The 8812-nt window shown below is 35.9% G+C and overlaps 1 pseudogene; it reads right to left on the bottom strand.

Annotated features, from left to right (window-relative positions):
- Positions 1 to 6263: 6263 nt before the first annotated feature.
- LOC149533675 (U-box domain-containing protein 6-like) lies at positions 6264 to 8299 on the bottom strand (annotated as a pseudogene).
- Between the last annotated feature and the right edge of the window lie 513 nt (positions 8300 to 8812).

Below are 8812 nucleotides of genomic sequence, written 5' to 3'. Positions count from 1 at the left end.
AAGCGCTACCAAACTTAGATAATTTGAGCTTTATTTTCCAATGTTAGGGTCTTTATTGGTATAACTTGTGTGAATAAGACATTTTAGATTTTCCCCAAGATAGGTAGATCAATTTTCACCTTATATTCAATGTTTAAATTGTCCTTTTTAGAATGATTTCTGTATTGTCATGTCCCCTTTTCAAATAATTAAAAAAATAATAATCTTTGCTAAGGCAGGCAGGCCCAAGAAAGTGAAGTTTCGAAAAAAGGGGGTTAATCTTTGGAAACCGTTGGACTAATAAAAGAAAATTATTATTAAAATATGTTTCATTAACCTCTCTTGGACGTGAGTTACGGTTATGCCCTCTTTTAATGGATTTTGGAGGCATTTTTGGCTCATTCCAGAACTTGATTTTTGCTCATTCTTTATTATTCTTCAGAGGCTGCCAAACCTGTGGAGAAGGAGACCGAAGAACGGGAGTTTGCAGGTTTCCATGGAGACCCAAGAATGGGAGTTTTCAGGTTTCCAGGAAGGCTAAGGATGGGATTTTGAAGCCATTCCATGTGCATGCTCATACAGAGTTTGGCTTTGTGCTGAACAGTGCAGATTTTTTGGGTTTTCGGGTGTGTTTTTTGTATGAGTTTGGTGTTTTCAGTTGAGTATTTCATATCAGTTTGGGTTGCTGCTATATTTCAGACTTTAAGGTGTTAAAATAGAGCTGAATATATGTATTGGGACGTGATTAAACTTTTGAGATAGATTATTAGTGTTTTTGTGGTGTTTCTGAGCATTTTTGTGTTAATTTCAGGAGCTCGATGAGCATAGTTTTTGTCCTACATTTGAGAACTGTTGTGTAAAGGCTATACAGATCTGGAAATGTCATTTTGTAGGATTTTATGCTGCTGAAATTTCTGTAAAAATTTCCACTTTCAGATTTATTAATAATAGGTGAAGCTGTGAAGCTTTTGGCACAATTTCTGGCATACCCGATTTGGGGTTTCTTGAAAAATTTGGTGGATCTTTGTGATATTAGTTGTTTGATCTTGAAAATCTGATTAGAGGTTGGGAATAACATACAAAATCAGTAAAGGGACATTTCAGTGGTATCAGAGCCATGATCTTGCCAGCCTGAGGGTTTGTAGAAGTTTGCAGGTCAGTTTTGACAAATACCCAGATCTTGCATTTCAGTTTTGAGAACTACCCAAATCTTGCATGTCATAATTTATGGTTGCATGTTGCTTCTAATCAGCTACAAGTCAAAATTTATGGTTGCATGCTACTTCTGATCATTTTCATGTTAGTTCTTAGTGAATTTGGTGGTTGTAGAAGTTTGCATGTCAGTTTTGACAACTACCCAGATCTTGCATGTCATAATTTATGATTGCATGTTGCTTCTAATCAGTTGCATGTCAAAATTTATGGTTGCATGCTACTTCTAATCATTTGCATTTTAGTTCTTGGTGAATTTGGTGGTTGCATGTTGCTTCTAATCAGTTGCATGTAAAAATCTATGGTTGCATGCTACTTCTAATCATTTGCATGTTAGTTCTTGGTGTTTGAAGAAGTTATATCCTATTGGGGTTACACTCTACTTTATCCAGAATGGACAGGTATAGTACAAAGTCTCAGAGGACACGATCTTGGACAATTGATAACCAGAGTCAAAAGAGTAGAAAGGATGGTTATTTAGACATTCGAGATAAACTTATGAAAATAAGCCATGACATGTCTGAATAGTTGATTGAGCACCATCGTATAATGAATGTCATGTTTTCTGACCTAGCTAAGGTGGATAAGTTGACTGGATTTATATTTGGCAGATTTTCTCATAAGACAGACGACACAATTCCCAAGAACTTGCATGAGGAGTTTGAGAAACTAGCTGATAGCCAAGTAGAGGTCTCAGATTCTACTCTACCACAGGAGGTGGTGGGAAAGGATATTACACTGATTGATAGTAACGGTCAACTTGATACTCAAATTGAGACATTTGTTTACAAGTCGTCAAAGGGTGATGCCACAGGTATTCAGGATGGTATAGTTACAACAGGCAGTGACTACAGTGTAGTGGGTTCAGATGATGATTATGAGGATGTTGTTGTGCAGGATGATGAGATACCTAGTAGAGATGAGCAGACATTGAGCATTCATGACTTTGCTGAGAAAGAGTACCAGGCACAGTTAGATGCTTCATCACATGAGGTTGAGGCTGGTAGTACTTCACATGATTTGTCCAGCCAGCTGAAGGTGAACAAAGATAGTATTGTGACTTCATTATCTCATCATGACAGGTATGTGGAGTTAGTTGGTATTGGTCATATTACTCAGGTGAGGAGTTTGCTTGAGTTACCAGTTGATTCTAGTTTACGGATATGGACTCGGGATTGTTATATTGGCGTTTGGGATTCAGTTGACTGGAGATCTTTAACACTTTTTGGTAACAATGTTTGTTTGGGTGCTATCATGGATTTGATTAGCAGATTACACGGTGTTGTCTTTTCTTGTGCCAGTATCTTGTCCGATGTTGGTATTAGTTTTTATACACTAATGTTGGGCTTTGTTCATATATCCAGTCGACCATATTTGCTGGAATGTGTTGATGATCTTTCATATTTGGCAGTGTGTACAGATGAGTCCCAGGATCATATTGGCATTGATGACATCCAGGAGGATGTAGTGGGCAGTTTTGAAAACTTAGTTTCCTTGGGTGCAGAGGAGTTGGACAGCAGTGCTAATGTTTTTGATACTCCGTATGTTGATATGAGCTTTAGATTTGATTCACAGGATATGGATTGTAATACTCTAGAGACTAGTGACTTTGATTATACTCCTTTAGACAGTGCATCAGAGGAGGTTTGTAGGAGACAGTCAAGCCAGTGCCATCATGTGTCTAATCAGTTGAGAGTTAGTGACCGAGACATTGCTATCACTTGCCAAAATTTTGATGCTGCTTGTCAGTTGTTAGCAGTTTATGGATGGGGTTCTCCTACTAGTGATGAGTAGGAAGGAAGTTATCTTTCCTTGACAGAGATCCACTCTTTATGGGAGGCTATTCAGATTTTGAGACAGAATTATATGCAGTTGGTAGCTGACAGAGATTATCTTATGGAGTGGGGTAGTACAACATATGATGCATTGTTGGCCAAGGAAGATGAGGTGAGTGAGCTTACTGAGTAGCTTGAGGTGACTTCTGAGATTCTTGAGAGTACACAGGTTGCTCTCAAGGAGTCACAGTTTCATTTGGCTAAGGTGACCATGGAGTTAGAGTGACTATAGTCTTTACCTGATTCTATACAGTCACAAGCTATGGTGTTTGGTGATCCGAGGATGTCCATGGCCGAGATTGTCAGAGATAGTAGAGATGGGGATGCATCCATCCTTGATACTAACATTGGCATATCAGGTTCATTCCCACTAGAGTCAGGTTTAGTTGAGTTGGGTGTTGTAGCAAATTGTTGTATGCCTGACAGGGTGGTGGCCTCTAGTACTGAAGGCACGGAGACTAGAGATGTATCAAAGATCATGTGTGATGTTGGTGAGTCGGTAGTTGGCATGGTTCCTGCTAGTAATACTACTCCCTTGGTGATATCTTCGGAGGTAGTAGTTAGTTCCAACATGGTTAATGATCAATTGCAGTTAGTTTCATCTGGATTACAGTCTGAGCCACTGACTGAGATTGGCGCATTCTACCGGCATTACACTATGAGGTACACTCATCAATTTACCTTTGATGACCATGTTGATGAGATGATGATACAAAGATGTACTTTGGTTCCTAGTGCTTGTCATCAGTTATGGGATAGTTTGACACCTTAGGATGAGGGTTGTGATGGGCATGACATGGCGATAGGTTCTACAGTTGACAGCTTGATAATACATGACTTAGAGAAGGAGTTTCAGAGTGATGCTTCAGCGGGTGTTGTTATTGATTCTACTCCTTTCGCTATGACATCTCCTGACTTAGCTGGTGATCAGTCACAATGGGTTGTATCACTTGTTCATGGTGAGTTGTTGACTAAGGTTGGTTTTTTTTATCAACATTATATTGCAAGGTATGTACATCAGTTAGCATTTGATCCTTGTGTTAAGGAGTTGATGGCAGGAAAATTTGGTTTGGGTTCCAATTCTTGCTATTTATCTTGTGATGGCTTTTCACCATCAGGGGTGCATAGTAGTTATGGTTATGAGATAGTGGTCGGTGATCTACAGAGTTGTGTTGACTGTAGGCATTGTATAGTGTGTGGATTCTCCATACTTGGTATAGTTTCATTTGGGAGCATTCACCATTGTTGCAGAGTTGGATTGTACATTCTGTATAGGCCAGTGGAATGCATTGATGGTATTTACTGTGTTGGTAGTCCACTTTACTTGGGTTTTGATGTTCTAAGAGTTTGTGTCTCATGGGTTTCTTACTGTGGAAGTTGTGATTTTGGAGTTTGGTGGAGCTGTAATTGTATTTTTGATTATGGATTCCTCTTGGTCATATTGCAGAGGATATTGCAGGAGCCTGTGTTAATTGGTAGTAGTATAGTTCATGACTACATTTGGGATCCAGGTGGATTGATTGGTTTATTGTTTAGCCATTGCTTGAGGACAAGAAATGTTTGGGAGGGGAGGACTTGTCATCTCCCCTTTTCAAATAATTAAAAAAATAATAATCTTTGCTAAGGTAGGCAGGCCCAAGAAAGTGAAGTTTCGAAAAAAGGGGGTTAATCTTTGGAAACCGTTGGACTAATAAATGAAAATTATTATTAAAATATGTTTCATTAACCTCTCTTGGACATGAGTTACGGTTATGCCCTCTTTTAAGGGGTTTTGGAGGCATTTTCGGCTCATTCCAGATTTTGATTTTTGCTCATTCTTTATTATTCTTGAGAGGCTGCCAAACTTGTGGAGAAGGAGACCGAAGAACAGGAGTTTGCAGGTTTTCGGGGAGACCCAAGAATGGGAGTTTTCAGGTTTCCAGGAAGGCTAAGGATAGGAGTTTGAAGCCATTCCATGTGCATGCTCATACAAAGTTTTCCTTTGTGCTGAACAGTGCAGATTTTTTGGGTTTTCGAGTGTGTTTTTTGTATGAGTTTGGTGTTTTCAGTTGAGTATTTCATATCAGTTTGGGTTGCTGCTATATTTCAGACTTTAAGGTGTTAAAATAGATCTGAATATATGTATTGGGACATGATTAAACTTTTGAGATAGATTATTAGTGTTTTTGTAGTGTTTCCGGGCATTTTTATGTTAATTTTGGGAGCCCGATGAGCATAGTTTTTGTCCTACATTTGAGAACTGTTGTGTAAAGGCTATATGGATCTGGAAATTTCATTTTGTAGGCTTTTATGCTGCTGAAATTTCTGTAAAAATTTCCACTTTCAGATTTATTAATAATAGGTGAAGCTGTGAAGCTTTTGGCACAATTTCTAGCATACCCGATTTGGGGTTTCTTGAGAAATTTGGTGGATCTTTGTGATATTAGTTGTTTGATCTTGAAAATCTGATTAGAGGTTGGGAATAACATACAAAATCAGTAAAGGGACATTTCATGTATTAAGTAGTGCTATCACAAGTAATGACATATTGGTGTTCTTTCAACACTAATATTGGTATTCTTTAAGCTGTGGTAATCAAATATTAGGTTGAATACTACTTGGTTTATTTTGAAATCTTTCCATATCAATGCAACTTCTTATTTCTAGTGTTAGGAAATGAGCCTATACATATAAAAGCAATTGGATCACCATATGAATTCAAGAGTCAATGTTTATATTCAGTGTCATCCCTTCATAGTTGATTATTGAGATACTCTATTAGCTTCATAATTATCATTGTAGAGACATATATATTCAAGCTCCCAAATTATTGTTTGTGTTGGTCTAAACAAACTATTTGGTCAGCAAATTCTTTCAAAGGTTTGGTGCAATACCATTTATGATTTTCTCTAAGAACATAGGTTTCCCCAAGTGACAAAATTATTGGAAAATTCCCTTTTGAATGGTTTAGGGTTCCCCTACTTGGCTCATAGAGATATGTACTTACTATTGTTTGTTTCAGTTGGAAATTGCTACTAATATCGTTGGACTTATCATAACATGCTCAAAACCTATCATTTATTGCTGTATGTGTGTAGAGAGCATAATCAAGCTTATTGATTTGAATATTAGAATAAATTTCTTGCTATGGTCATATTTGAAATTAATGGATGCAATATATAGTGTGGATTCTAGACTATTACCTTTGATAAAAAGGTCAATAATTTGTAATTTTAAAATTCATTCTTACTTGTAATCTTAGGAGTCCACTTCTATTTTGGAAGCTATTTTATGGATTATTTTCTTTACTTTGGGGTTCTCCCCATTTCTTGATGGTTGAGGTGATACACACACATCCTAAGACTAGTACAAAACTTCATGTCATTGTTGATTCCTAAAGTTTTGCAGCAATTTGTCAGCCTTATCCTATCCTTGTAGATCTCCATTAACAAAAAGAGTAACCAATGAAGGGATAACACTTTCCCTCAAAACCATTTAATTGTATTGAAAAATATTAGTATAAAATAGTAAAAGAAGACCTACTACTTGTTCTTTCTCAATGGATTTTCATGTCTCAAGAAGATTTGCAATTGCTTGAATCCAACCTTTAGTAGCAGAAATTGTTTCTTCACCATCTTCTGTGGAAGTAAGATTTTACAAAATTGTAAAGAAATTTTCTATGTAGAAAACTTCACCATCAACAAGAAGAAAATAAAACTTGGAACTAGCTTCTTCTAGTAATATGTGGAAGCTATTAACCTCATATGTAGATAGATTATACAAGGCATTATAACATCTTGTCTAAGTTGGTTAGAATCTAAGTCCAGGAGTTTAATAATAGAAGGTATTGCCCCATAATCTCCAATTCTATCTTTATTATCTTTAGAACTAGATAGAATAAGCAATACAACTAAAACCATTTCAGATATCTCCAAATCAAGAATTTCCAACAAAAGAGGCACTACACTGTCAACTAAGATTGCTTCTTTGTACTTGTTACCATTGACAAATTTTTTGAAAAGTGTTGAAGCTCCAAATTGAAAGACATGTGTATTATACATGCGTCAATGGTAGAGAACAAGCAATTTACAAGACACTAAATAAAACCATTAGAACCCATGTATAAAAAAGCCTAGTCATCATATTCTACCAATTCTTTGATCTCTTCTTCCACTTTTCATTTTCGTTTTAATTATTGTCTACTAAGGCTTCCAAGGAATTATTTTGCATATTTTATTGGGGTCCTCTTTAATAACTTATGATTCAACCATGTTGTGTGACCAAAACAAGTTTTTTCATTGGTTTCACCACATCCTTCATTTTGAAGCAATATCAAAGAGTCACAATAATAACTGCTACTAAGAGTACCTATTGAAAATTTTCTTGTATATTCCTCAACAACACTTGAAGTTTGACTTCCTTCTAATAATACTATCTCGACCTATTTTAAGTGAATGCCTTCAAAACATTTAATGGATCCCAATTCTACCAAATCCCATCTCTAGTCTCTATAAGGAGGGGAAGTAGTAGTGGATCTAGTACTTTTATCCCATTATGTTTGCACCAACTAGAAATTAGGCCTTTCACACAATAATTAGGATTCAAACAATGGCACACTAATTTTTGTTGAGTTTTAGGCATGTATTGTGTTCCCCACTGATCCATTTCTCAATATAAATTTGTTCATATATTTTCCTAGAAGAAATAATTAAAAGGCTAGACATTAGTTGTAGGTAAACTGGACATATGAATTTTTCAGGAGGTACTAACACACTTCTTGAGCCTCTAGGTATCTCTTTTCTTTGTATATTTAAATGTGTGAACACTTAATACATAACTATTACCATTCCTTCAATTTCCAATAACCTTGTCAAGGGAACTCCTTACTGATGGAGAGCATGGATCTGAGCTTGGAGAATTAGGACCATATGAATACTAATTTCTAAAAACCTTAGCATACTTTCTAAGAAGATGCATTGAAAAATGATAATAGATTGCTTAGGCTTGTCTTCATCATGGAAAGATTTATCAAACAATCTCTTGAGTGCTCTTTTTTATGTTAAGACAACACTTAAGGAGATGATGACTAAATTTAAAGTGACCTAATGGAACGAATCCAATTATGACATACCATTTTCAAACTTGGAATTCTTGTCCTATTGTACCAATGCAATGATCTCATTGCCAACCTCTTTTTTTGATTTTTCAAGAGAAAATGTGATTCCATTGAGTTCATTGATAACTTCAACAATAAGCTGCGCCAATATCTACAACACTATGAATTCAACACACATCATTCTATTACCCTATAATTTAAAAGTAGCTCAAACATCCAATGATCGAACATCAAAAAGATTGTGCAAGTTGTCTTGGCCACTTGTGAGAACAATCTAACCATTGTATGAAAATGTAACTAATCTTATTCTAGGAACATGAACAAAAAATTCAGTGATTAGCTTTATAGTCCATGTATCCTAGAAATGAATAAGATAATCCACATATCATGAATATATGTGTTGCTTATTGTTGAGTTGTCATTTTGCACAATGCTTAACAACAAGAATCTTTTCAAAATCCTCTCTTGAAAATCTATTCTAGGATAAAGTCTAAGGTTACAAGTGATCTTGCGACCTCCTTGAATCCACTCAATTGAAGATAAATGTGTATGTTCATGAGGATGCCTTTTTTTCTTTGAACAATTTTAGATAAGATGCTTGATCTGTTGCTATTTTGGAAAAAAAATCACAAAAGAGATATATTTTTGGTATTTTCTATTTTATGATGAATGCAATTTATCGATGCAATTA

This window comes from Cupressus sempervirens, chromosome 10 (assembly GCF_028749045.1).
Source record: "Cupressus sempervirens isolate cs-2001-9-10 chromosome 10, ASM2874904v1, whole genome shotgun sequence".
Classification (NCBI taxonomy): Eukaryota; Viridiplantae; Streptophyta; class Pinopsida; order Cupressales; family Cupressaceae; genus Cupressus; species Cupressus sempervirens.
The sequence above is the reverse complement of the archived record's forward strand: the minus strand, read 5'-3'. Positions and strand labels throughout refer to the sequence as shown.